Source organism: Octopus bimaculoides, unplaced genomic scaffold, assembly GCF_046866305.1.
Source record: "Octopus bimaculoides isolate indiv1 unplaced genomic scaffold, ASM4686630v1 contig39, whole genome shotgun sequence".
In the NCBI taxonomy this organism is placed as follows: Eukaryota; Metazoa; Mollusca; class Cephalopoda; order Octopoda; family Octopodidae; genus Octopus; species Octopus bimaculoides.
Window position 1 is genome coordinate 398,721 of NW_028315289.1, and position 25,558 is coordinate 424,278.

Here is a 25,558-nt window from a genome sequence, read left to right on the forward strand (position 1 = left end):
GATTAACCAAAATTCAGCGGGTGGGGACCTCTTGTAAGACTACTACTTATCCATGAAACTTGTTGACAGTGATGATCGTGCAGCTGAAAAGTTTTCCCGTGAAGATATTGAAAATAGCTTTCATGTCATGTTCACTGTTGAACAACCATCAACCTGAGAGAACAGGAACAAATAGTGTAAAGCATTCTCTCCCATAATTCAAACGATTTGCATATTCTGTGACTCTATAAAGGGAGATAATAGTTGCGTTAGTTTCTAAAAAAATTCATATGCTTGTTCTGGGAACTGGCAGTGAACTATCTCTTTCAACCTCTGGCATTCGATATGTTTGTAGGGACTGGACCACTAAGCACGAACTTTTAGTCATTGTTTGCAGCTCGCCTTACCGAGGTGCCAGATGATGCCCGTTGGGATGCTTAACTTTTCCAACCACATGGTTCCGGGTTCAGTCCCACTGCGTGGCACCTTGGGCAAGTGTCTTCTACTATAGTCTCGGGACGACCAAAGCCTTATGAGTGGTTTTGGTAGACGGAAACTGAAAGAAGCCCGTCGTATACATGTGTATACATGTGTATATATATATATATATATATATATATATATGTATGTATGTGCGTGTATATGTTTGTGTCTGTTCCCCAACATCGCATGACAACCGATGGTGGTGTGTATACGTCCCTGTAACTTAGCGGTTCGGCAAAAAGTGGACGATATAATAAGTGCCAGGCTTACAAAGAATAAGTCCTGATGAAAATAAATTGAATCCGCTGTTTTAATGCTTGTTAAAATTTACAGCTTGTGTAAATTAAAAAGAAAAAGAATGCTTACAGCACCTAGGGTTCCCAAGCGGTCACCCATCTAAGTACTAACTAGGTTCGTTGTTGCTTAACTTCGGTGATCGGACGAGAACCGGTGCTTTCAACGTGATATGGCCGTAAACATCTATACAGTAAATTTTAATCTATTTATTCTATAAACTTATACTAAATCATTTTCATTTTTTAGAATGTATTTTTCTTTCTTTCACTTTGTATATAACTTGGCAATCCTTCGGTAAAAAGACATTATCTTTCATCTTCACAGTGCCATCTTAGCGATCTTTCTATAAAAAACAAATTATCGTTCACCTTCACAGTGCTGAACAGTTAAACGCTGGCAACAACACTTACTAATCATTCACATCATATACTACTACCTATACATTGCACACTTTAACGACTTATGAACTTTCCCTATTTTCCTTCTCACTCTTACGGTCATTTAAGTTTTTATTTGCTTGGCACCCGTTATACACGTTCATCTTTACCAGAAAACAATTCACATTTTGTGCGCCAGTGCTTTCGAAACAATGTTATTATATGCCGGTGTAATGACGTTATACGACCGTTATATCCATTGGGTCGGATATAAAATAGCACCAATTTATTTACAGATTATAACCAGCATTGATACTGATCGCGCAAATGAGAAATAATGAATATATGTGCGGCCGTATTTTTCGCTTTTAAGTTGCAAAAAAATAAATGTTAAAGCCTCAATTTCTATATAAATTGAAAGAAATCAAATGTTCTGAAAAATAAAATTGCTTTAGTATGATATTATAGAATAAATACATTAAAATTTACTTCTCTGATGTTTACGGCCATATCACGTTGAAAACACCGGTTCTCGTCCGATCACCGAAGTTAAGCAACATCGAGCCTAGTTAGAACTTAGATGGGTGACCGCTTGGGAACCCTAGGTGCTGTAAGCATTTTTTTTGCTTCTTTTAACATTTTTTAAAAAATTAATTTAAACAAATTGAATTTTGACAATGTAATATGATAAAAGAAAGTGGATTCGATTTACTTTCAATATGAAATACAGAAAGCATACGCAGATTAACCAAAATTCAGCGGGTGGGGACCTCTTGTAAGACTACTACTTATCCATGAAACTTGTTGACAGTGATGATCGTGCAGCTGAAAAGTTTTCCCGTGAAGATATTGAAAATAGCTTTCATGTCATGTTCACTGTTGAACAACCATCAACCTGAGAGAACAGGAACAAATAGTGTAAAGCATTCTCTCCCATAATTCAAACGATTTGCATATTCTGTGACTCTATAAAGGGAGATAATAGTTGCGTTAGTTTCTAAAAAAATTCATATGCTTGTTCTGGGAACTGGCAGTGAACTATCTCTTTCAACCTCTGGCATTCGATATGTTTGTAGGGACTGGACCACTAAGCACGAACTTTTAGTCATTGTTTGCAGCTCGCCTTACCGAGGTGCCAGATGATGCCCGTTGGGATGCTTAACTTTTCCAACCACATGGTTCCGGGTTCAGTCCCACTGCGTGGCACCTTGGGCAAGTGTCTTCTACTATAGTCTCGGGACGACCAAAGCCTTATGAGTGGTTTTGGTAGACGGAAACTGAAAGAAGCCCGTCGTATACATGTGTATACATGTGTATATATATATATATATATATATATATATATATGTATGTATGTGCGTGTATATGTTTGTGTCTGTTCCCCAACATCGCATGACAACCGATGGTGGTGTGTATACGTCCCTGTAACTTAGCGGTTCGGCAAAAAGTGGACGATATAATAAGTGCCAGGCTTACAAAGAATAAGTCCTGATGAAAATAAATTGAATCCGCTGTTTTAATGCTTGTTAAAATTTACAGCTTGTGTAAATTAAAAAGAAAAAGAATGCTTACAGCACCTAGGGTTCCCAAGCGGTCACCCATCTAAGTACTAACTAGGTTCGTTGTTGCTTAACTTCGGTGATCGGACGAGAACCGGTGCTTTCAACGTGATATGGCCGTAAACATCTATACAGTAAATTTTAATCTATTTATTCTATAAACTTATACTAAATCATTTTCATTTTTTAGAATGTATTTTTCTTTCTTTCACTTTGTATATAACTTGGCAATCCTTCGGTAAAAAGACATTATCTTTCATCTTCACAGTGCCATCTTAGCGATCTTTCTATAAAAAACAAATTATCGTTCACCTTCACAGTGCTGAACAGTTAAACGCTGGCAACAACACTTACTAATCATTCACATCATATACTACTACCTATACATTGCACACTTTAACGACTTATGAACTTTCCCTATTTTCCTTCTCACTCTTACGGTCATTTAAGTTTTTATTTGCTTGGCACCCGTTATACACGTTCATCTTTACCAGAAAACAATTCACATTTTGTGCGCCAGTGCTTTCGAAACAATGTTATTATATGCCGGTGTAATGACGTTATACGACCGTTATATCCATTGGGTCGGAAATAAAATAGCACCAATTTATTTACAGATTATAACCAGCATTGATACTGATCGCGCAAATGAGAAATAATGAATATATGTGCGGCCGTATTTTTCGCTTTTAAGTTGCAAAAAAATAAATGTTAAAGCCTCAATTTCTATATAAATTGAAAGAAATCAAATGTTCTGAAAAATAAAATTGCTTTAGTATGATATTATAGAATAAATACATTAAAATTTACTTCTCTGATGTTTACGGCCATATCACGTTGAAAACACCGGTTCTCGTCCGATCACCGAAGTTAAGCAACATCGAGCCTAGTTAGTACTTAGATGGGTGACCGCTTGGGAACCCTAGGTGCTGTAAGCATTTTTTTGGCTTCTTTTAACATTTTTTTAAAAATTAATTTAAACAAATTGAATTTTGACAATGTAATATGATAAAAGAAAGTGGATTCGATTTACTTTCAATATGAAATACAGAAAGCTTACGCAGATTAACCAAAATTCAGCGGGTGGGGACCTCTTGTAAGACTACTACTTATCCATGAAACTTGTTGACAGTGATGATCGTGCAGCTGAAAAGTTTTCCCGTGAAGATATTGAAAATAGCTTTCATGTCATGTTCACTGTTGAACAACCATCAACCTGAGAGAACAGGAACAAATAGTGTAAAGCATTCTCTCCCATAATTCAAACGATTTGCATATTCTGTGACTCTATAAAGGGAGATAATAGTTGCGTTAGTTTCTAAAAAAATTCATATGCTTGTTCTGGGAACTGGCAGTGAACTATCTCTTTCAACCTCTGGCATTCGATATGTTTGTAGGGACTGGACCACTAAGCACGAACTTTTAGTCATTGTTTGCAGCTCGCCTTACCGAGGTGCCAGATGATGCCCGTTGGGATGCTTAACTTTTCCAACCACATGGTTCCGGGTTCAGTCCCACTGCGTGGCACCTTGGGCAAGTGTCTTCTACTATAGTCTCGGGACGACCAAAGCCTTATGAGTGGTTTTGGTAGACGGAAACTGAAAGAAGCCCGTCGTATACATGTGTATACATGTGTATATATATATATATATATATATATGTATGTATGTGCGTGTATATGTTTGTGTCTGTTCCCCAACATCGCATGACAACCGATGGTGGTGTGTATACGTCCCTGTAACTTAGCGGTTCGGCAAAAAGTGGACGATATAATAAGTGCCAGGCTTACAAAGAATAAGTCCTGATGAAAATAAATTGAATCCGCTGTTTTAATGCTTGTTAAAATTTACAGCTTGTGTAAATTAAAAAGAAAAAGAATGCTTACAGCACCTAGGGTTCCCAAGCGGTCACCCATCTAAGTACTAACTAGGCTCGATGTTGCTTAACTTCGGTGATCGGACGAGAACCGGTGCTTTCAACGTGATATGGCCGTAAACATCTATACAGTAAATTTTAATCTATTTATTCTATAAACTTATACTAAATCATTTTCATTTTTTAGAATGTATTTTTTTTCTTTCACTTTGTATATAACTTGGCAATCCTTCGGTAAAAAGACATTATCTTTCATCTTCACAGTGCCATCTTAGCGATCTTTCTATAAAAAACAAATTATCGTTCACCTTCACAGTGCTGAACAGTTAAACGCTGGCAACAACACTTACTAATCATTCACATCATATACTACTACCTATACATTGCACACTTTAACGACTTATGAACTTTCCCTATTTTCCTTCTCACTCTTACGGTCATTTAAGTTTTTATTTGCTTGGCACCCGTTATACACGTTCATCTTTACCAGAAAACAATTCACATTTTGTGCGCCAGTGCTTTCGAAACAATGTTATTATATGCCGGTGTAATGACGTTATACGACCGTTATATCCATTGGGTCGGATATAAAATAGCGCCAATTTATTTACAGATTATAACCAGCATTGATACTGATCGCGCAAATGAGAAATAATGAATATATGTGCGGCCGTATTTTTCGCTTTTAAGTTGCAAAAAAATAAATGTTAAAGCCTCAATTTCTATATAAATTGAAAGAAATCAAATGTTCTGAAAAATAAAATTGCTTTAGTATGATATTATAGAATAAATACATTAAAATTTACTTCTCTGATGTTTACGGCCATATCACGTTGAAAACACCGGTTCTCGTCCGATCACCGAAGTTAAGCAACATCGAGCCTAGTTAGTACTTAGATGGGTGGCCGCTTGGGAACCCTAGGTGCTGTAAGCATTTTTTTGGCTTCTTTTAACATTTTTTTAAAAATTAATTTAAACAAATTGAATTTTGACAATGTAATATGATAAAAGAAAGTGGATTCGATTTACTTTCAATATGAAATACAGAAAGCATACGCAGATTAACCAAAATTCAGCGGGTGGGGACCTCTTGTAAGACTACTACTTATCCATGAAACTTGTTGACAGTGATGATCGTGCAGCTGAAAAGTTTTCCCGTGAAGATATTGAAAATAGCTTTCATGTCATGTTCACTGTTGAACAACCATCAACCTGAGAGAACAGGAACAAATAGTGTAAAGCATTCTCTCCCATAATTCAAACGATTTGCATATTCTGTGACTCTATAAAGGGAGATAATAGTTGCGTTAGTTTCTTAAAAAATTCATATGCTTGTTCTGGGAACTGGCAGTGAACTATCTCTTTCAACCTCTGGCATTCGATATGTTTGTAGGGACTGGACCACTAAGCACGAACTTTTAGTCATTGTTTGCAGCTCGCCTTACCGAGGTGCCAGATGATGCCCGTTGGGATGCTTAACTTTTCCAACCACATGGTTCCGGGTTCAGTCCCACTGCGTGGCACCTTGGGCAAGTGTCTTCTACTATAGTCTCGGGACGACCAAAGCCTTATGAGTGGTTTTGGTAGACGGAAACTGAAAGAAGCCCGTCGTATACATGTGTATACATGTGTATATATATATATATATATATATATATATATATATATATGTATGTATGTGCGTGTATATGTTTGTGTCTGTTCCCCAACATCTCCTGACAACCGATGGTGGTGTGTATACGTCCCTGTAACTTAGCGGTTCGGCAAAAAGTGGACGATATAATGAGTTCCAGGCTTACAAAGAATAAGTCCTGATGAAAATAAATTGAATCCGCTGTTTTAATGCTTGTTAAAATTTACAGCTTGTGTAAATTAAAAAGAAAAAGAATGCTTAAAGCACCTAGGGTTCCCAAGCGGTCACCCATCTAAGTACTAACTAGGCTCGATGTTGCTTAACTTCGGTGATCGGACGAGAACCGGTGCCTTCAACGTGATATGGCCGTAAACATCTATACAGTAAATTTTAATCTATTTATTCTATAAACTTATACTAAATCATTTTCATTTTTTAGAATGTATTTTTCTTTCTTTCACTTTGTATATAACTTGGCAATCCTTCGGTAAAAAGACATTATCTTTCATCTTCACAGTGCCATCTTAGCGATCTTTCTATAAAAAACAAATTATCGTTCACCTTCACAGTGCTGAACAGTTAAACGCTGGCAACAACACTTACTAATCATTCACATCATATACTACTACCTATACATTGCACACTTTAACGACTTATTAACTTTTCCTATTTTCCTTCTCACTCTTACGGTCATTTAAGTTTTTATTTGCTTGGCACCCGTTATACACGTTCATCTTTACCAGAAAACAATTCACATTTTGTGCGCCAGTGCTTTCGAAACAATGTTATTATATGCCGGTGTAATGACGTTATACGACCGTTATATCCATTGGGTCGGATATAAAATAGCACCAATTTATTTACAGATTATACCCAGCATTGATACTGATCGCGCAAATGAGAAATAATGAATATATGTGCGGCCGTATTTTTCGCTTTTAAGTTGCAAAAAAATAAATGTTAAAGCCTCGATTTCTATATAAATTGAAAGAAACCAAATGTTCTGAAAAATAAAATTGCTTTAGTTTGATATTATAGAATAAATACATTAAAATTTACTTCTCTGATGTTTACGGCCATATCACGTTGAAAACACCGGTTCTCGTCCGATCACCGAAGTTAAGCAACATCGAGCCTAGTTAGTACTTAGATGGGTGACCGCTTGGGAACCCTAGGTGCTGTAAGCATTTTTTTTGCTTCTTTTAACATTTTTTTAAAAATTAATTTAAACAAATTGAATTTTGACAATGTAATATGATAAAAGAAAGTGGATTCGATTTACTTTCAATATGAAATACAGAAAGCATACGCAGATTAACCAAAATTCAGCGGGTGGGAACCTCTTGTAAGACTACTACTTATCCATGAAACTTGTTGACAGTGATGATCGTGCAGCTGAAAAGTTTTCCCGTGAAGATATTGAAAATAGCTTTCATGTTATGTTCACTGTTGAACAACCATCAACCTGAGAGAACAGGAACAAATAGTGTAAAGCATTCTCTCCCATAATTCAAACGATTTGCATATTCTGTGATTCTATAAAGGGAGATAATAGTTGCGTTAGTTTCTAAAAAAATTCATATCCTTGTTCTGGGAACTGGCAGTGAACTATCTCTTTCAATCTCTGGCATTCGATATGTTTGTAGGGACTGGACCACTAAGCACGAACTTTTAGTCATTGTTTGCAGCTCGCCTTACCGAGGTGCCAGATGATGCCCGTTGGGATGCTTAACTTTTCCAACCACATGGTTCCGGGTTCAGTCCCACTGCGTGGCACCTTGGGCAAGTGTCTTCTACTATAGTCTCGGGACGACCAAAGCCTTATGAGTGGTTTTGGTAGACGGAAACTGAAAGAAGCCCGTCGTATACATGTATATATATATATATATATATATATATATATATATATATATATATATATATATATATGTATGTATGTATGTGCGTGTATATGTTTGTGTCTGTTCCCCAACATCGCCTGACAACCGATGGTGGTGTGTATACGTCCCTGTAACTTAGCGGTTCGGCAAAAAGTGGACGATATAATGAGTGCCAGGCTTACAAAGAATAAGTCCTGATGAAAATAAATTGAATCCGCTGTTTTAATGCTTGTTAAAATTTACAGCTTGTGTAAATTAAAAAGAAAAAGAATGCTTACAGCACCTAGGGTGCCCAAGCGGTCACCCATCTAAGTACTAACTAGGCTCGTTGCTGCTTAACTTCGGTGATCGGACGAGAACCGGTGCTTTCAACGTGATATGGCCGTAAACATCTATACAGTAAATTTTAATCTATTTATTCTATAAACTTATACTAAATCATTTTCATTTTTTAGAATGTATTTTTCTTTCTTTCACTTTGTATATAACTTGGCAATCCTTCGGTAAAAAGACATTATCTTTCATCTTCACAGTGCCATCTTAGCGATCTTTCTATAAAAAACAAATTATCGTTCACCTTCACAGTGCTGAACAGTTAAACGCTGGCAACAACACTTACTAATCATTCACATCATATACTACTACCTATACATTGCACACTTTAACGACTTATGAACTTTCCCTATTTTCCTTCTCACTCTTACGGTCATTTAAGTTTTTATTTGCTTGGCACCCGTTATACACGTTCATCTTTACCAGAAAACAATTCACATTTTGTGCGCCAGTGCTTTCGAAACAATGTTATTATATGCCGGTGTAATGACGTTATACGACCGTTATATCCATTGGGTCGGATATAAAATAGCACCAATTTATTTACAGATTATACCCAGCATTGATACTGATCGCGCAAATGAGAAATAATGAATATATGTGCGGCCGTATTTTTCGCTTTTAAGTTGCAAAAAAATAAATGTTAAAGCCTCAATTTCTATATAAATTGAAAGAAATCAAATGTTCTGAAAAATAAAATTGCTTTAGTATGATATTATAGAATAAACACATTAAAATTTACTTCTCTGATGTTTACGGCCATATCACGTTGAAAACACCGGTTCTCGTCCGATCACCGAAGTTAAGCAACATCGAGCCTAGTTAGTACTTAGATGGGTGACCGCTTGGGAACCCTAGGTGCTGTAAGCATTTTTTTGGCTTCTTTTAACATTTTTTTAAAAATTAATTTAAACAAATTGAATTTTGACAATGTAATATGATAAAAGAAAGTGGATTCGATTTACTTTCAATATGAAATACAGAAAGCATACGCAGATTAACCAAAATTCAGCGGGTGGGGACCTCTTGTAAGACTACTACTTATCCATGAAACTTGTTGACAGTGATGATCGTGCAGCTGAAAAGTTTTCCCGTGAAGATATTGAAAATAGCTTTCATGTCATGTTCACTGTTGAACAACCATCAACCTGAGAGAACAGGAACAAATAGTGTAAAGCATTCTCTCCCATAATTCAAACGATTTGCATATTCTGTGACTCTATAAAGGGAGATAATAGTTGCGTTAGTTTCTAAAAAAATTCATATGCTTGTTCTGGGAACTGGCAGTGAACTATCTCTTTCAACCTCTGGCATTCGATATGTTTGTAGGGACTGGACCACTAAGCACGAACTTTTAGTCATTGTTTGCAACTCGCCTTACCGAGGTGCCAGATGATGCCCGTTGGGATGCTTAACTTTTCCAACCACATGGTTCCGGGTTCAGACCCACTGCGTGGCACCTTGGGCAAGTGTCTTCTACTATAGTCTCGGGACGACCAAAGCCTTATGAGTGGTTTTGGTAGACGGAAACTGAAAGAAGCCCGTCGTATACATGTGTATACATGTGTATATATATATATATATATATATATATATATATATATATATATGTATGTATGTGCGTGTATATGTTTGTGTCTGTTCCCCAACATCGCATGACAACCGATGGTGGTGTGTATACGTCCCTGTAACTTAGCGGTTCGGCAAAAAGTGGCCGATATAATAAGTGCCAGGCTTACAAAGAATAAGTCCTGATGAAAATAAATTGAATCCGCTGTTTTAATGCTTGTTAAAATTTACAGCTTGTGTAAATTAAAAAGAAAAAGAATGCTTACAGCACCTAGGGTTCCCAAGCGGTCACCCATCTAAGTACTAACTAGGCTCGATGTAGCTTAACTTCGGTGATCGGACGAGAACCGGTGCTTTCAACGTGATATGGCCGTAAACATCTATACAGTAAATTTTAATCTATTTATTCTATAAACTTATACTAAATCATTTTCATTTTTTAGAATGTATTTTTCTTTCTTTCACTTTGTATATAACTTGGCAATCCTTCGGTAAAAAGACATTATCTTTCATCTTCACAGTGCCATCTTAGCGATCTTTCTATAAAAAACAAATTATCGTTCACCTTCACAGTGCTGAACAGTTAAACGCTGGCAACAACACTTACTAATCATTCACATCATATACTACTACCTATACATTGCACACTTTAACGACTTATGAACTTTCCCTATTTTCCTTCTCACTCTTACGGTCATTTAAGTTTTTATTTGCTTGGCACCCGTTATACACGTTCATCTTTACCAGAAAACAATTCACATTTTGTGCGCCAGTGCTTTCGAAACAATGTTATTATATGCCGGTGTAATGACGTTATACGACCGTTATATCCATTGGGTCGGATATAAAATAGCACCAATTTATTTACAGATTATACCCAGCATTGATACTGATCGCGCAAATGAGAAATAATGAATATATGTGCGGCCGTATTTTTCGCTTTTAAGTTGCAAAAAAATAAATGTTAAAGCCTCAATTTCTATATAAATTGAAAGAAATCAAATGTTCTGAAAAATAAAATTGCTTTAGTATGATATTATAGAATAAATACATTCAAATTTACTTCTCTGATGTTTACGGCCATATCACGTTGAAAACACCGGTTCTCGTCCGATCACCGAAGTTAAGCAACATCGAGCCTAGTTAGTACTTAGATGGGTGACCGCTTGGGAACCCTAGGTGCTGTAAGCATTTTTTTGGCTTCTTTTAACATTTTTTTAAAAATTAATTTAAACAAATTGAATTTTGACAATGTAATATGATAAAAGAAAGTGGATTCGATTTACTTTCAATATGAAATACAGAAAGCATACGCAGATTAACCAAAATTCAGCGGGTGGGGACCTCTTGTAAGACTACTACTTATCCATGAAACTTGTTGACAGTGATGATCGTGCAGCTGAAAAGTTTTCCCGTGAAGATATTGAAAATAGCTTTCATGTCATGTTCACTGTTGAACAACCATCAACCTGAGAGAACAGGAACAAATAGTGTAAAGCATTCTCTCCCATAATTCAAACGATTTGCATATTCTGTGACTCTATAAAGGGAGATAATAGTTGCGTTAGTTTCTAAAAAAATTCATATGCTTGTTCTGGGAACTGGCAGTGAACTATCTCTTTCAACCTCTGGCATTCGATATGTTTGTAGGGACTGGACCACTAAGCACGAACTTTTAGTCATTGTTTGCAACTCGCCTTACCGAGGTGCCAGATGATGCCCGTTGGGATGCTTAACTTTTCCAACCACATGGTTCCGGGTTCAGACCCACTGCGTGGCACCTTGGGCAAGTGTCTTCTACTATAGTCTCGGGACGACCAAAGCCTTATGAGTGGTTTTGGTAGACGGAAACTGAAAGAAGCCCGTCGTATACATGTGTATACATGTGTATATATATATATATATATATATATATATATATGTATGTATGTACGTGTATATGTTTGTGTCTGTTCCCCAACATCGCATGACAACCGATGGTGGTGTGTATACGTCCCTGTAACTTAGCGGTTCGGCAAAAAGTGGCCGATATAATAAGTGCCAGGCTTACAAAGAATAAGTCCTGATGAAAATAAATTGAATCCGCTGTTTTAATGCTTGTTAAAATTTACAGCTTGTGTAAATTAAAAAGAAAAAGAATGCTTACAGCACCTAGGGTTCCCAAGCGGTCACCCATCTAAGTACTAACTAGGCTCGATGTTGCTTAACTTCGGTGATCGGACGAGAACCGGTGCTTTCAACGTGATATGGCCGTAAACATCTATACAGTAAATTTTAATCTATTTATTCTATAAACTTATACTAAATCATTTTCATTTTTTAGAATGTATTTTTCTTTCTTTCACTTTGTATATAACTTGGCAATCCTTCGGTAAAAAGACATTATCTTTCATCTTCACAGTGCCATCTTAGCGATCTTTCTATAAAAAACAAATTATCGTTCACCTTCACAGTGCTGAACAGTTAAACGCTGGCAACAACACTTACTAATCATTCACATCATATACTACTACCTATACATTGCACACTTTAACGACTTATGAACTTTCCCTATTTTCCTTCTCACTCTTACGGTCATTTAAGTTTTTATTTGCTTGGCACCCGTTATACACGTTCATCTTTACCAGAAAACAATTCACATTAAGTGCGCCAGTGCTTTCGAAACAATGTTATTATATGCCGGTGTAATGACGTTATACGACCGTTATATCCATTGGGTCGGATATAAAATAGCACCAATTTATTTACAGATTATAACCAGCATTGATACTGATCGCGCAAATGAGAAATAATGAATATATGTGCGGCCGTATTTTTCGCTTTTAAGTTGCAAAAAAATAAATGTTAAAGCCTCAATTTCTATATAAATTGAAAGAAATCAAATGTTCTGAAAAATAAAATTGCTTTAGTATGATATTATAGAATAAATACATTAAAATTTACTTCTCTGATGTTTACGGCCATATCACGTTGAAAACACCGGTTCTCGTCCGATCACCGAAGTTAAGCAACATCGAGCCTAGTTAGTACTTAGATGGGTGACCGCTTGGGAACCCTAGGTGCTGTAAGCATTTTTTTGGCTTCTTTTAACATTTTTTTAAAAATTAATTTAAACAAATTGAATTTTGACAATGTAATATGATAAAAGAAAGTGGATTCGATTTACTTTCAATATGAAATACAGAAAGCATACGCAGATTAACCAAAATTCAGCGGGTGGGGACCTCTTGTAAGACTACTACTTATCCATGAAACTTGTTGACAGTGATGATCGTGCAGCTGAAAAGTTTTCCCGTGAAGATATTGAAAATAGCTTTCATGTCATGTTCACTGTTGAACAACCATCAACCTGAGAGAACAGGAACAAATAGTGTAAAGCATTCTCTCCCATAATTCAAACGATTTGCATATTCTGTGACTCTATAAAGGGAGATAATAGTTGCGTTAGTTTCTAAAAAAATTCATATGCTTGTTCTGGGAACTGGCAGTGAACTATCTCTTTCAACCTCTGGCATTCGATATGTTTGTAGGGACTGGACCACTAAGCACGAACTTTTAGTCATTGTTTGCAACTCGCCTTACCGAGGTGCCAGATGATGCCCGTTGGGATGCTTAACTTTTCCAACCACATGGTTCCGGGTTCAGACCCACTGCGTGGCACCTTGGGCAAGTGTCTTCTACTATAGTCTCGGGACGACCAAAGCCTTATGAGTGGTTTTGGTAGACGGAAACTGAAAGAAGCCCGTCGTATACATGTGTATACATGTGTATATATATATATATATATATATATATATATATATATGTATGTATGTGCGTGTATATGTTTGTGTCTGTTCCCCAACATCGCATGACAACCGATGGTGGTGTGTATACGTCCCTGTAACTTAGCGGTTCGGCAAAAAGTGGCCGATATAATAAGTGCCAGGCTTACAAAGAATAAGTCCTGATGAAAATAAATTGAATCCGCTGTTTTAATGCTTGTTAAAATTTACAGCTTGTGTAAATTAAAAAGAAAAAGAATGCTTACAGCACCTAGGGTTCCCAAGCGGTCACCCATCTAAGTACTAACTAGGCTCGATGTTGCTTAACTTCGGTGATCGGACGAGAACCGGTGCTTTCAACGTGATATGGCCGTAAACATCTATACAGTAAATTTTAATCTATTTATTCTATAAACTTATACTAAATCATTTTCATTTTTTAGAATGTATTTTTCTTTCTTTCACTTTGTATATAACTTGGCAATCCTTCGGTAAAAAGACATTATCTTTCATCTTCACAGTGCCATCTTAGCGATCTTTCTATAAAAAACAAATTATCGTTCACCTTCACAGTGCTGAACAGTTAAACGCTGGCAACAACACTTACTAATCATTCACATCATATACTACTACCTATACATTGCACACTTTAACGACTTATGAACTTTCCCTATTTTCCTTCTCACTCTTACGGTCATTTAAGTTTTTATTTGCTTGGCACCCGTTATACACGTTCATCTTTACCAGAAAACAATTCACATTTTGTGCGCCAGTGCTTTCGAAACAATGTTATTATATGCCGGTGTAATGACGTTATACGACCGTTATATCCATTGGGTCGGATATAAAATAGCACCAATTTATTTACAGATTATACCCAGCATTGATACTGATCGCGCAAATGAGAAATAATGAATATATGTGCGGCCGTATTTTTCGCTTTTAAGTTGCAAAAAAATAAATGTTAAAGCCTCAATTTCTATATAAATTGAAAGAAATCAAATGTTCTGAAAAATAAAATTGCTTTAGTATGATATTATAGAATAAATACATTCAAATTTACTTCTCTGATGTTTACGGCCATATCACGTTGAAAACACCGGTTCTCGTCCGATCACCGAAGTTAAGCAACATCGAGCCTAGTTAGTACTTAGATGGGTGACCGCTTGGGAACCCTAGGTGCTGTAAGCATTTTTTTGGCTTCTTTTAACATTTTTTTAAAAATTAATTTAAACAAATTGAATTTTGACAATGTAATATGATAAAAGAAAGTGGATTCGATTTACTTTCAATATGAAATACAGAAAGCATACGCAGATTAACCAAAATTCAGCGGGTGGGGACCTCTTGTAAGACTACTACTTATCCATGAAACTTGTTGACAGTGATGATCGTGCAGCTGAAAAGTTTTCCCGTGAAGATATTGAAAATAGCTTTCATGTCATGTTCACTGTTGAACAACCATCAACCTGAGAGAACAGGAACAAATAGTGTAAAGCATTCTCTCCCATAATTCAAACGATTTGCATATTCTGTGACTCTATAAAGGGAGATAATAGTTGCGTTAGTTTCTAAAAAAATTCATATGCTTGTTCTGGGAACTGGCAGTGAACTATCTCTTTCAACCTCTGGCATTCGATATGTTTGTAGGGACTGGACCACTAAGCACGAACTTTTAGTCATTGTTTGCAACTCGCCTTACCGAGGTGCCAGATGATGCCCGTTGGGATGCTTAACTTTTCCAACCACATGGTTCCGGGTTCAGACCCACTGCGTGGCACCTTGGGCAAGTGTCTTCTACTATAGTCTCGGGACGACCAAAGCCTTATGAGTGGTTTTGGTAGACGGAAACTGAAAGAAGCCCGTCGTATACATGTGTATACATGTGTATATATATATATATATATATATATATATATATGTATGTATGTACGTGTATATGTTTGTGTCTGTTCCCCAACATCGCATGACAACCGATGGTGGTGTGTATACGTCCCTGTAACTTAGCGGTTCGGCAAAAAGTGGCCGATATAATAAGTGCCAGGCTTACAAAGAATAAGTCCTGATGAAAATAAATTGAATCCGCTGTTTTAATGCTTGTTAAAATTTACAGCTTGTGTAAATTAAAAAGAAAAAGAATGCTTACAGCACCTAGGGTTCCCAAGCGGTCACCCATCTAAGTACTAACTAGGCTCGATGTTGCTTAACTTCGGTGATCGGACGAGAACCGGTGCTTTCAACGTGATATGGCCGTAAACATCTATACAGTAAATTTTAATCTATTTATTCTATAAACTTATACTAAATCATTTTCATTTTTTAGAATGTATTTTTCTTTCTTTCACTTTGTATATAACTTGGCAATCCTTCGGTAAAAAGACATTATCTTTCATCTTCACAGTGCCATCTTAGCGATCTTTCTATAAAAAACAAATTATCGTTCACCTTCACAGTGCTGAACAGTTAAACGCTGGCAACAACACTTACTAATCATTCACATCATATACTACTACCTATACATTGCACACTTTAACGACTTATTAACTTTCCCTATTTTCCTTCTCACTCTTACGGTCATTTAAGTTTTTATTTGCTTGGCACCCGTTATACACGTTCATCTTTACCAGAAAACAATTCACATTTTGTGCGCCAGTGCTTTCGAAACAATGTTATTATATGCCGGTGTAATGACGTTATACGACCGTTATATCCATTGGGTCGGATATAAAATAGCACCAATTTATTTACAGATTATAACCAGCATTGATACTGATCGCGCAAATGAGAAATAATGAATATATGTGCGGCCGTATTTTTCGCTTTTAAGTTGCAAAAAAATAAATGTTAAAGCCTCAATTTCTATATAAATTGAAAGAAATCAAATGTTCTGAAAAATAAAATTGCTTTAGTATGATATTATAGAATAAATACATTCAAATTTACTTCTCTGATGTTTACGGCCATATCACGTTGAAAACACCGGTTCTCGTCCGATCACCGAAGTTAAGCAACATCGAGCCTAGTTAGTACTTAGATGGGTGACCGCTTGGGAACCCTAGGTGCTGTAAGCATTTTTTTGGCTTCTTTTAACATTTTTTTAAAAATTAATTTAAACAAATTGAATTTTGACAATGTAATATGATAAAAGAAAGTGGATTCGATTTACTTTCAATATGAAATACAGAAAGCATACGCAGATTAACCAAAATTCAGCGGGTGGGGACCTCTTGTAAGACTACTACTTATCCATGAAACTTGTTGACAGTGATGATCGTGCAGCTGAAAAGTTTTCCCGTGAAGATATTGAAAATAGCTTTCATGTCATGTTCACTGTTGAACAACCATCAACCTGAGAGAACAGGAACAAATAGTGTAAAGCATTCTCTCCCATAATTCAAACGATTTGCATATTCTGTGACTCTATAAAGGGAGATAATAGTTGCGTTAGTTTCTAAAAAAATTCATATGCTTGTTCTGGGAACTGGCAGTGAACTATCTCTTTCAACCTCTGGCATTCGATATGTTTGTAGGGACTGGACCACTAAGCACGAACTTTTAGTCATTGTTTGCAACTCGCCTTACCGAGGTGCCAGATGATGCCCGTTGGGATGCTTAACTTTTCCAACCACATGGTTCCGGGTTCAGACCCACTGCGTGGCACCTTGGGCAAGTGTCTTCTACTATAGTCTCGGGACGACCAAAGCCTTATGAGTGGTTTTGGTAGACGGAAACTGAAAGAAGCCCGTCGTATACATGTGTATACATGTGTATATATATATATATATATATATATATATATATGTATGTATGTACGTGTATATGTTTGTGTCTGTTCCCCAACATCGCATGACAACCGATGGTGGTGTGTATACGTCCCTGTAACTTAGCGGTTCGGCAAAAAGTGGCCGATATAATAAGTGCCAGGCTTACAAAGAATAAGTCCTGATGAAAATAAATTGAATCCGCTGTTTTAATGCTTGTTAAAATTTACAGCTTGTGTAAATTAAAAAGAAAAAGAATGCTTACAGCACCTAGGGTTCCCAAGCGGTCACCCATCTAAGTACTAACTAGGCTCGATGTTGCTTAACTTCGGTGATCGGACGAGAACCGGTGCTTTCAACGTGATATGGCCGTAAACATCTATACAGTAAATTTTAATCTATTTATTCTATAAACTTATACTAAATCATTTTCATTTTTTAGAATGTATTTTTCTTTCTTTCACTTTGTATATAACTTGGCAATCCTTCGGTAAAAAGACATTATCTTTCATCTTCACAGTGCCATCTTAGCGATCTTTCTATAAAAAACAAATTATCGTTCACCTTCACAGTGCTGAACAGTTAAACGCTGGCAACAACACTTACTAATCATTCACATCATATACTACTACCTATACATTGCACACTTTAACGACTTATTAACTTTCCCTATTTTCCTTCTCACTCTTACGGTCATTTAAGTTTTTATTTGCTTGGCACCCGTTATACACGTTCATCTTTACCAGAAAACAATTCACATTAAGTGCGCCAGTGCTTTCGAAACAATGTTATTATATGCCGGTGTAATGACGTTATACGACCGTTATATCCATTGGGTCGGATATAAAATAGCACCAATTTATTTACAGATTATAACCAGCATTGATACTGATCGCGCAAATGAGAAATAATGAATATATGTGCGGCCGTATTTTTCGCTTTTAAGTTGCAAAAAAATAAATGTTAAAGCCTCAATTTCTATATAAATTGAAAGAAATCAAATGTTCTGAAAAATAAAATTGCTTTAGTATGATATTATAGAATAAATACATTAAAATTTACTTCTCTGATGTTTACGGCCATATCACGTTGAAAACACCGGTTCTCGTCCGATCACCGAAGTTAAGCAACATCGAGCCTAGTTAGTACTTAGATGGGTGACCGCTTGGGAACCCTAGGTGCTGTAAGCATTTTTTTGGCTTCTTTTAACATTTTTTTAAAAATTAATTTAAACAAATTGAATTTTGACAATGTAATATGATAAAAGAAAGTGGATTCGATTTACTTTCAATATGAAATACAGAAAGCATACGCAGATTAACCAAAATTCAGCGGGTGGGGACCTCTTGTAAGACTACTACTTATCCATGAAACTTGTTGACAGTGATGATCGTGCAGCTGAAAAGTTTTCCCGTGAAGATATTGAAAATAGCTTTCATGTCATGTTCACTGTTGAACAACCATCAACCTGAGAGAACAGGAACAAATAGTGTAAAGCATTCTCTCCCATAATTCAAACGATTTGCATATTCTGTGACTCTATAAAGGGAGATAATAGTTGCGTTAGTTTCTAAAAAAATTCATATGCTTGTTCTGGGAACTGGCAGTGAACTATCTCTTTCAACCTCTGGCATTCGATATGTTTGTAGGGACTGGACCACTAAGCACGAACTTTTAGTCATTGTTTGCAACTCGCCTTACCGAGGTGCCAGATGATGCCCGTTGGGATGCTTAACTTTTCCAACCACATGGTTCCGGGTTCAGACCCACTGCGTGGCACCTTGGGCAAGTGTCTTCTACTATAGTCTCGGGACGACCAAAGCCTTATGAGTGGTTTTGGTAGACGGAAACTGAAAGAAGCCCGTCGTATACATGTGTATACATGTGTATATATATATATATATATATATATAAATATATGTATGTATGTGCGTGTATATGTTTGTGTCTGTTCCCCAACATCGCATGACAACCGATGGTGGTGTGTATACGTCCCTGTAACTTAGCGGTTCGGCAAAAAGTGGCCGATATAATAAGTGCCAGGCTTACAAAGAATATGTCCTGATGAAAATAAATTGAATCCGCTGTTTTAATGCTTGTTAAAATTTACAGCTTGTGTAAATTAAAAAGAAAAAGAATGCTTACAGCACCTAGGGTTCCCAAGCGGTCACCCATCTAAGTACTAACTAGGCTCGATGTTGCTTAACTTCGGTGATCGGACGAGAACCGGTGCTTTCAACGTGATATGGCCGTAAACATCTATACAGTAAATTTTAATCTATTTATTCTATAAACTTATACTAAATCATTTTCATTTTTTAGAATGTATTTTTCTTTCTTTCACTTTGTATATAACTTGGCAATCCTTCGGTAAAAAGACATTATCTTTCTTCTTCACAGTGCCATCTTAGCGATCTTTCTATGAAAAACAAATTATCGTTCACCTTCACAGTGCTGAACAGTTAAACGCTGGCAACAACACTTACTAATCATTCACATCATATACTACTACCTATACATTGCACACTTTAACGACTTATTAACTTTCCCTATTTTCCTTCTCACTCTTACGGTCATTTAAGTTTTTATTTGCTTGGCACCCGTTATACACGTTCATCTTTACCAGAAAACAATTCACATTAAGTGCGCCAGTGCTTTCGAAACAATGTTATTATATGCCGGTGTAATGACGTTATACGACCGTTATATCCATTGGGTCGGATATAAAATAGCACCAATTTATTTACAGATTATAACCAGCATTGATACTGATCGCGCAAATGAGAAATAATGAATATATGTGCGGCCGTATTTTTCGCTTTTAAGTTGCAAAAAAATAAATGTTAAAGCCTCAATTTCTATATAAATTGAAAGAAATCAAATGTTCTGAAAAATAAAATTGCTTTAGTATGATATTATAGAATAAATACATTAAAATTTACTTCTCTGATGTTTACGGCCATATCACGTTGAAAACACCGGTTCTCGTCCGATCACCGAAGTTAAGCAACATCGAGCCTAGTTAGTACTTAGATGGGTGACCGCTTGGGAACCCTAGGTGCTGTAAGCATTTTTTTGGCTTCTTTTAACATTTTTTTAAAAATTAATTTAAACAAATTGAATTTTGACAATGTAATATGATAAAAGAAAGTGGATTCGATTTACTTTCAATATGAAATACAGAAAGCATACGCAGATTAACCAAAATTCAGCGGGTGGGAACCTCTTGTAAGACTACTACTTAGCCATGAAACTTGTTGACAGTGATGATCGTGCAGCTGAAAAGTTTTCCCGTGAAGATATTGAAAATAGCTTTCATGTCATGTTCACTGTTGAACAACCATCAACCTGAGAGAACAGGAACAAATAGTGTAAAGCATTCTCTCCCATAATTCAAACGATTTGCATATTCTGTGACTCTATAAAGGGAGATAATAGTTGCGTTAGTTTCTTAAAAAATTCATATGCTTGTTCTGGGAACTGGCAGTGAACTATCTCTTTCAACCTCTGGCATTCGATATGTTTGTAGGGACTGGACCACTAAGCACGAACTTTTAGTCATTGTTTGCAACTCGCCTTACCGAGGTGCCAGATGATGCCCGTTGGGATGCTTAACTTTTCCAACCACATGGTTCCGGGTTCAGACCCACTGCGTGGCACCTTGGGCAAGTGTCTTCTACTATAGTCTCGGGACGACCAAAGCCTTATGAGTGGTTTTGGTAGACGGAAACTGAAAGAAGCCCGTCGTATACATGTGTATACATGTGTATATATATATATATATATATATATATATATATATATATATATATATATATATGTATGTATGTATGTGCGTGTATATGTTTGTGTCTGTTCCCCAACATCGCATGACAACCGATGGTGGTGTGTATACGTCCCTGTAACTTAGCGGTTCGGCAAAAAGTGGACGATAATAAGTGCCAGGCTTACAAAGAATAAGTCCTGATGAAAATAAATTGAATCCGCTGTTTTAATGCTTGTTAAAATTTACAGCTTGTGTAAATTAAAAAGAAAGAGAATGCTTACAGCACCTAGGGTTCCCAAGCGGTCACCCATCTAAGTACTAACTAGGCTCGATGTTGCTTAACTTCGGTGATCGGACGAGAACCGGTGCTTTCAACGTGATATGGCCGTAAACATCTATACAGTAAATTTTAATCTATTTATTCTATAAACTTATACTAAATCATTTTCATTTTTTAGAATGTATTTTTCTTTCTTTCACTTTGTATATAACTTGGCAATCCTTCGGTAAAAAGACATTATCTTTCATCTTCACAGTGCCATCTTAGCGATCTTTCTATAAAAAACAAATTATCGTTCACCTTCACAGTGCTGAACAGTTAAACGCTGGCAACAACACTTACTAATCATTCACATCATATACTACTACCTATACATTGCACACTTTAACGACTTATGAACTTTCCCTATTTTCCTTCTCGCTCTTACGGTCATTTAAGTTTTTATTTGCTTGGCACCCGTTATACACGTTCATCTTTACCAGAAAACAATTCACATTTTGTGCGCCAGTGCTTTCGAAACAATGTTATTATATGCCGGTGTAATGACGTTATACGACCGTTATATCCATTGGGTCGGATATAAAATAGCACCAATTTATTTACAGATTATAACCAGCATTGATACTGATCGCGCAAATGAGAAATAATGAATATATGTGCGGCCGTATTTTTCGCTTTTAAGTTGCAAAAAAATAAATGTTAAAGCCTCAATTTCTATATAAATTGAAAGAAATCAAATGTTCTGAAAAATAAAATTGCTTTAGTATGATATTATAGAATAAATACATTAAAATTTACTTCTCTGATGTTTACGGCCATATCACGTTGAAAACACCGGTTCTCGTCCGATCACCGAAGTTAAGCAACATCGAGCCTAGTTAGTACTTAGATGGGTGACCGCTTGGGAACCCTAGGTGCTGTAAGCATTTTTTTGGCTTCTTTTAACATTTTTTTAAAAATTAATTTAAACAAATTGAATTTTGACAATGTAATATGATAAAAGAAAGTGGATTCGATTTACTTTCAATATGAAATACAGAAAGCATACGCAGATTAACCAAAATTCAGCGGGTGGGGACCTCTTGTAAGACTACTACTTATCCATGAAACTTGTTGACAGTGATGATCGTGCAGCTGAAAAGTTTTCCCGTGAAGATATTGAAAATAGCTTTCATGTCATGTTCACTGTTGAACAACCATCAACCTGAGAGAACAGGAACAAATAGTGTAAAGCATTCTCTCCCATAATTCAAACGATTTGCATATTCTGTGACTCTATAAAGGGAGATTATAGTTGCGTTAGTTTCTAAAAAAATTCATATGCTTGTTCTGGGAACTGGCAGTGAACTATCTCTTTCAACCTCTGGCATTCGATATGTTTGTAGGGACTGGACCACTAAGCACGAACTTTTAGTCATTGTTTGCAACTCGCCTTACCGAGGTGCCAGATGATGCCCGTTGGGATGCTTAACTTTTCCAACCACATGGTTCCGGGTTCAGACCCACTGCGTGGCACCTTGGGCAAGTGTCTTCTACTATAGTCTCGGGACGACCAAAGCCTTATGAGTGGTTTTGGTAGACGGAAACTGAAAGAAGCCCGTCGTATACATGTGTATACATGTGTATATATATATATATATATATATATATATATATATATATATATATGTATGTATGTGCGTGTATATGTTTGTGTCTGTTCCCCAACATCGCATGACAACCGATGGTGGTGTGTATACGTCCCTGTAACTTAGCGGTTCGGCAAAAAGTGGCCGATATAATAAGTGCCAGGCTTACAAAGAATAAGTCCTGATGAAAATAAATTGAATCCGCTGTTTTAATGCTTGTTAAAATTTACAGCTTGTGTAAATTAAAAAGAAAAAGAATGCTTACAGCACCTAGGGTTCCCAAGCGGTCACCCATCTAAGTACTAACTAGGCTCGATGTTGCTTAACTTCGGTGATCGGACGAGAACCGGTGCTTTCAACGTGATATGGCCGTAAACATCTATACAGTAAATTTTAATCTATTTATTCTATAAACTTATACTAAATCATTTTCATTTTTTAGAATGTATTTTTCTTTCTTTCACTTTGTATATAACTTGGCAATCCTTCGGTAAAAAGACATTATCTTTCATCTTCACAGTGCCATCTTAGCGATCTTTCTATAAAAAACAAATTATCGTTCACCTTCACAGTGCTGAACAGTTAAACGCTGGCAACAACACTTACTAATCATTCACATCATATACTACTACCTATACATTGCACACTTTAACGACTTATGAACTTTCCCTATTTTCCTTCTCACTCTTACGGTCATTTAAGTTTTTATTTGCTTGGCACCCGTTATACACGTTCATCTTTACCAGAAAACAATTCACATTAAGTGCGCCAGTGCTTTCGAAACAATGTTATTATATGCCGGTGTAATGACGTTATACGACCGTTATATCCATTGGGTCGGATATAAAATAGCACCAATTTATTTACAGATTATAACCAGCATTGATACTGATCGCGCAAATGAGAAATAATGAATATATGTGCGGCCGTATTTTTCGCTTTTAAGTTGCAAAAAAATAAATGTTAAAGCCTCAATTTCTATATAAATTGAAAGAAATCAAATGTTCTGAAAAATAAAATTGCTTTAGTATGATATTATAGAATAAATACATTAAAATTTACTTCTCTGATGTTTACGGCCATATCACGTTGAAAACACCGGTTCTCGTCCGATCACCGAAGTTAAGCAACATCGAGCCTAGTTAGTACTTAGATGGGTGACCGCTTGGGAACCCTAGGTGCTGTAAGCATTTTTTTGGCTTCTTTTAACATTTTTTTAAAAATTAATTTAAACAAATTGAATTTTGACAATGTAATATGATAAAAGAAAGTGGATTCGATTTACTTTCAATATGAAATACAGAAAGCATACGCAGATTAACCAAAATTCAGCGGGTGGGGACCTCTTGTAAGACTACTACTTATCCATGAAACTTGTTGACAGTGATGATCGTGCAGCTGAAAAGTTTTCCCGTGAAGATATTGAAAATAGCTTTCATGTCATGTTCACTGTTGAACAACCATAAACCTGAGAGAACAGGAACAAATAGTGTAAAGCATTCTCTCCCATAATTCAAACGATTTGCATATTCTGTGACTCTATAAAGGGAGATAATAGTTGCGTTAGTTTCTAAAAAAATTCATATGCTTGTTCTGGGAACTGGCAGTGAACTATCTCTTTCAACCTCTGGCATTCGATATGTTTGTAGGGACTGGACCACTAAGCACGAACTTTTAGTCATTGTTTGCAACTCGCCTTACCGAGGTGCCAGATGATGCCCGTTGGGATGCTTAACTTTTCCAACCACATGGTTCCGGGTTCAGACCCACTGCGTGGGACCTTGGGCAAGTGTCTTCTACTATAGTCTCGGGACGACCAAAGCCTTATGAATGGTTTTGGTAGACGGAAACTGAAAGAAGCCCGTCGTATACATGTGTATACATGTGTATATATATATATATATATATATATATATATATATATATATATATATATATATATATATATATATATATATATATATATGTATGTATGTGCGTGTATATGTTTGTGTCTGTTCCCCAACATCGCATGACAACCGATGGTGGTGTGTATACGTCCCTGTAACTTAGCGGTTCGGCAAAAAGTGGACGATATAATAAGTGCCAGGCTTACAAAGAATAAGTCCTGATGAAAATAAATTGAATCCGCTGTTTTAATGCTTGTTAAAATTTACAGCTTGTGTAAATTAAAAAGAAAAAGAATGCTTACAGCACCTAGGGTTCCCAAGCGGTCACCCATCTAAGTACTAACTAGGCTCGATGTTGCTTAACTTCGGTGATCGGACGAGAACCGGTGCTTTCAACGTGATATGGCCGTAAACATCTATACAGTAAATTTTAATCTATTTATTCTATAAACTTATACTAAATCATTTTCATTTTTTAGAATGTA

At 36.3% G+C, this 25,558-nt stretch overlaps 27 non-coding genes across 27 annotated transcripts; 13 read left to right on the plus strand and 14 right to left on the minus strand.

Annotated features, from left to right (window-relative positions):
• Positions 1-821: 821 nt before the first annotated feature.
• On the minus strand, positions 822-940 carry LOC149129770 (5S ribosomal RNA). Its single transcript, XR_016239387.1, has one exon. It is a non-coding gene; the product is annotated as a 5S ribosomal RNA (ribosomal RNA).
• A 694-nt stretch (positions 941-1,634) lies between these two features.
• On the plus strand, positions 1,635-1,753 carry LOC149129771 (5S ribosomal RNA). The gene has a single exon (XR_016239493.1). It is a non-coding gene; the product is annotated as a 5S ribosomal RNA (ribosomal RNA).
• Positions 1,754-2,701: 948 nt separating this feature from the next.
• On the minus strand, positions 2,702-2,820 carry LOC149129772 (5S ribosomal RNA). The gene has a single exon (XR_016239388.1). It is a non-coding gene; the product is annotated as a 5S ribosomal RNA (ribosomal RNA).
• Positions 2,821-3,514: 694 nt separating this feature from the next.
• On the plus strand, positions 3,515-3,633 carry LOC149129773 (5S ribosomal RNA). Its single transcript, XR_016239597.1, has one exon. It is a non-coding gene; the product is annotated as a 5S ribosomal RNA (ribosomal RNA).
• A 940-nt stretch (positions 3,634-4,573) lies between these two features.
• LOC149129774 (5S ribosomal RNA) lies at positions 4,574-4,692 on the minus strand. Its single transcript, XR_016239856.1, has one exon. It is a non-coding gene; the product is annotated as a 5S ribosomal RNA (ribosomal RNA).
• Positions 4,693-5,385: 693 nt separating this feature from the next.
• LOC149129775 (5S ribosomal RNA) lies at positions 5,386-5,504 on the plus strand. The gene has a single exon (XR_016239272.1). It is a non-coding gene; the product is annotated as a 5S ribosomal RNA (ribosomal RNA).
• A 954-nt stretch (positions 5,505-6,458) lies between these two features.
• On the minus strand, positions 6,459-6,577 carry LOC149129776 (5S ribosomal RNA). Its single transcript, XR_016239519.1, has one exon. It is a non-coding gene; the product is annotated as a 5S ribosomal RNA (ribosomal RNA).
• A 694-nt stretch (positions 6,578-7,271) lies between these two features.
• Positions 7,272-7,390, plus strand: LOC149129777 (5S ribosomal RNA). The gene has a single exon (XR_016239598.1). It is a non-coding gene; the product is annotated as a 5S ribosomal RNA (ribosomal RNA).
• A 964-nt stretch (positions 7,391-8,354) lies between these two features.
• LOC149129778 (5S ribosomal RNA) lies at positions 8,355-8,473 on the minus strand. Its single transcript, XR_016239513.1, has one exon. It is a non-coding gene; the product is annotated as a 5S ribosomal RNA (ribosomal RNA).
• Positions 8,474-9,167: 694 nt separating this feature from the next.
• On the plus strand, positions 9,168-9,286 carry LOC149129779 (5S ribosomal RNA). Its single transcript, XR_016239599.1, has one exon. It is a non-coding gene; the product is annotated as a 5S ribosomal RNA (ribosomal RNA).
• Positions 9,287-10,244: 958 nt separating this feature from the next.
• LOC149129780 (5S ribosomal RNA) lies at positions 10,245-10,363 on the minus strand. Its single transcript, XR_016239352.1, has one exon. It is a non-coding gene; the product is annotated as a 5S ribosomal RNA (ribosomal RNA).
• Positions 10,364-11,057: 694 nt separating this feature from the next.
• Positions 11,058-11,176, plus strand: LOC149129781 (5S ribosomal RNA). The gene has a single exon (XR_016239600.1). It is a non-coding gene; the product is annotated as a 5S ribosomal RNA (ribosomal RNA).
• Positions 11,177-12,124: 948 nt separating this feature from the next.
• Positions 12,125-12,243, minus strand: LOC149129782 (5S ribosomal RNA). Its single transcript, XR_016239857.1, has one exon. It is a non-coding gene; the product is annotated as a 5S ribosomal RNA (ribosomal RNA).
• Positions 12,244-12,937: 694 nt separating this feature from the next.
• On the plus strand, positions 12,938-13,056 carry LOC149129783 (5S ribosomal RNA). The gene has a single exon (XR_016239601.1). It is a non-coding gene; the product is annotated as a 5S ribosomal RNA (ribosomal RNA).
• A 952-nt stretch (positions 13,057-14,008) lies between these two features.
• LOC149129784 (5S ribosomal RNA) lies at positions 14,009-14,127 on the minus strand. The gene has a single exon (XR_016239858.1). It is a non-coding gene; the product is annotated as a 5S ribosomal RNA (ribosomal RNA).
• A 694-nt stretch (positions 14,128-14,821) lies between these two features.
• On the plus strand, positions 14,822-14,940 carry LOC149129785 (5S ribosomal RNA). Its single transcript, XR_016239602.1, has one exon. It is a non-coding gene; the product is annotated as a 5S ribosomal RNA (ribosomal RNA).
• Positions 14,941-15,888: 948 nt separating this feature from the next.
• Positions 15,889-16,007, minus strand: LOC149129786 (5S ribosomal RNA). Its single transcript, XR_016239859.1, has one exon. It is a non-coding gene; the product is annotated as a 5S ribosomal RNA (ribosomal RNA).
• A 694-nt stretch (positions 16,008-16,701) lies between these two features.
• LOC149129787 (5S ribosomal RNA) lies at positions 16,702-16,820 on the plus strand. Its single transcript, XR_016239603.1, has one exon. It is a non-coding gene; the product is annotated as a 5S ribosomal RNA (ribosomal RNA).
• A 948-nt stretch (positions 16,821-17,768) lies between these two features.
• Positions 17,769-17,887, minus strand: LOC149129788 (5S ribosomal RNA). Its single transcript, XR_016239860.1, has one exon. It is a non-coding gene; the product is annotated as a 5S ribosomal RNA (ribosomal RNA).
• Positions 17,888-18,581: 694 nt separating this feature from the next.
• On the plus strand, positions 18,582-18,700 carry LOC149129789 (5S ribosomal RNA). Its single transcript, XR_016239604.1, has one exon. It is a non-coding gene; the product is annotated as a 5S ribosomal RNA (ribosomal RNA).
• Positions 18,701-19,648: 948 nt separating this feature from the next.
• LOC149129790 (5S ribosomal RNA) lies at positions 19,649-19,767 on the minus strand. The gene has a single exon (XR_016239861.1). It is a non-coding gene; the product is annotated as a 5S ribosomal RNA (ribosomal RNA).
• Positions 19,768-20,461: 694 nt separating this feature from the next.
• On the plus strand, positions 20,462-20,580 carry LOC149129791 (5S ribosomal RNA). The gene has a single exon (XR_016239606.1). It is a non-coding gene; the product is annotated as a 5S ribosomal RNA (ribosomal RNA).
• Positions 20,581-21,550: 970 nt separating this feature from the next.
• Positions 21,551-21,669, minus strand: LOC149129792 (5S ribosomal RNA). Its single transcript, XR_016239862.1, has one exon. It is a non-coding gene; the product is annotated as a 5S ribosomal RNA (ribosomal RNA).
• A 694-nt stretch (positions 21,670-22,363) lies between these two features.
• On the plus strand, positions 22,364-22,482 carry LOC149129793 (5S ribosomal RNA). Its single transcript, XR_016239607.1, has one exon. It is a non-coding gene; the product is annotated as a 5S ribosomal RNA (ribosomal RNA).
• A 960-nt stretch (positions 22,483-23,442) lies between these two features.
• On the minus strand, positions 23,443-23,561 carry LOC149129794 (5S ribosomal RNA). The gene has a single exon (XR_016239863.1). It is a non-coding gene; the product is annotated as a 5S ribosomal RNA (ribosomal RNA).
• A 694-nt stretch (positions 23,562-24,255) lies between these two features.
• Positions 24,256-24,374, plus strand: LOC149129795 (5S ribosomal RNA). The gene has a single exon (XR_016239608.1). It is a non-coding gene; the product is annotated as a 5S ribosomal RNA (ribosomal RNA).
• Positions 24,375-25,368: 994 nt separating this feature from the next.
• On the minus strand, positions 25,369-25,487 carry LOC149129796 (5S ribosomal RNA). Its single transcript, XR_016239864.1, has one exon. It is a non-coding gene; the product is annotated as a 5S ribosomal RNA (ribosomal RNA).
• Positions 25,488-25,558: the final 71 nt, after the last annotated feature.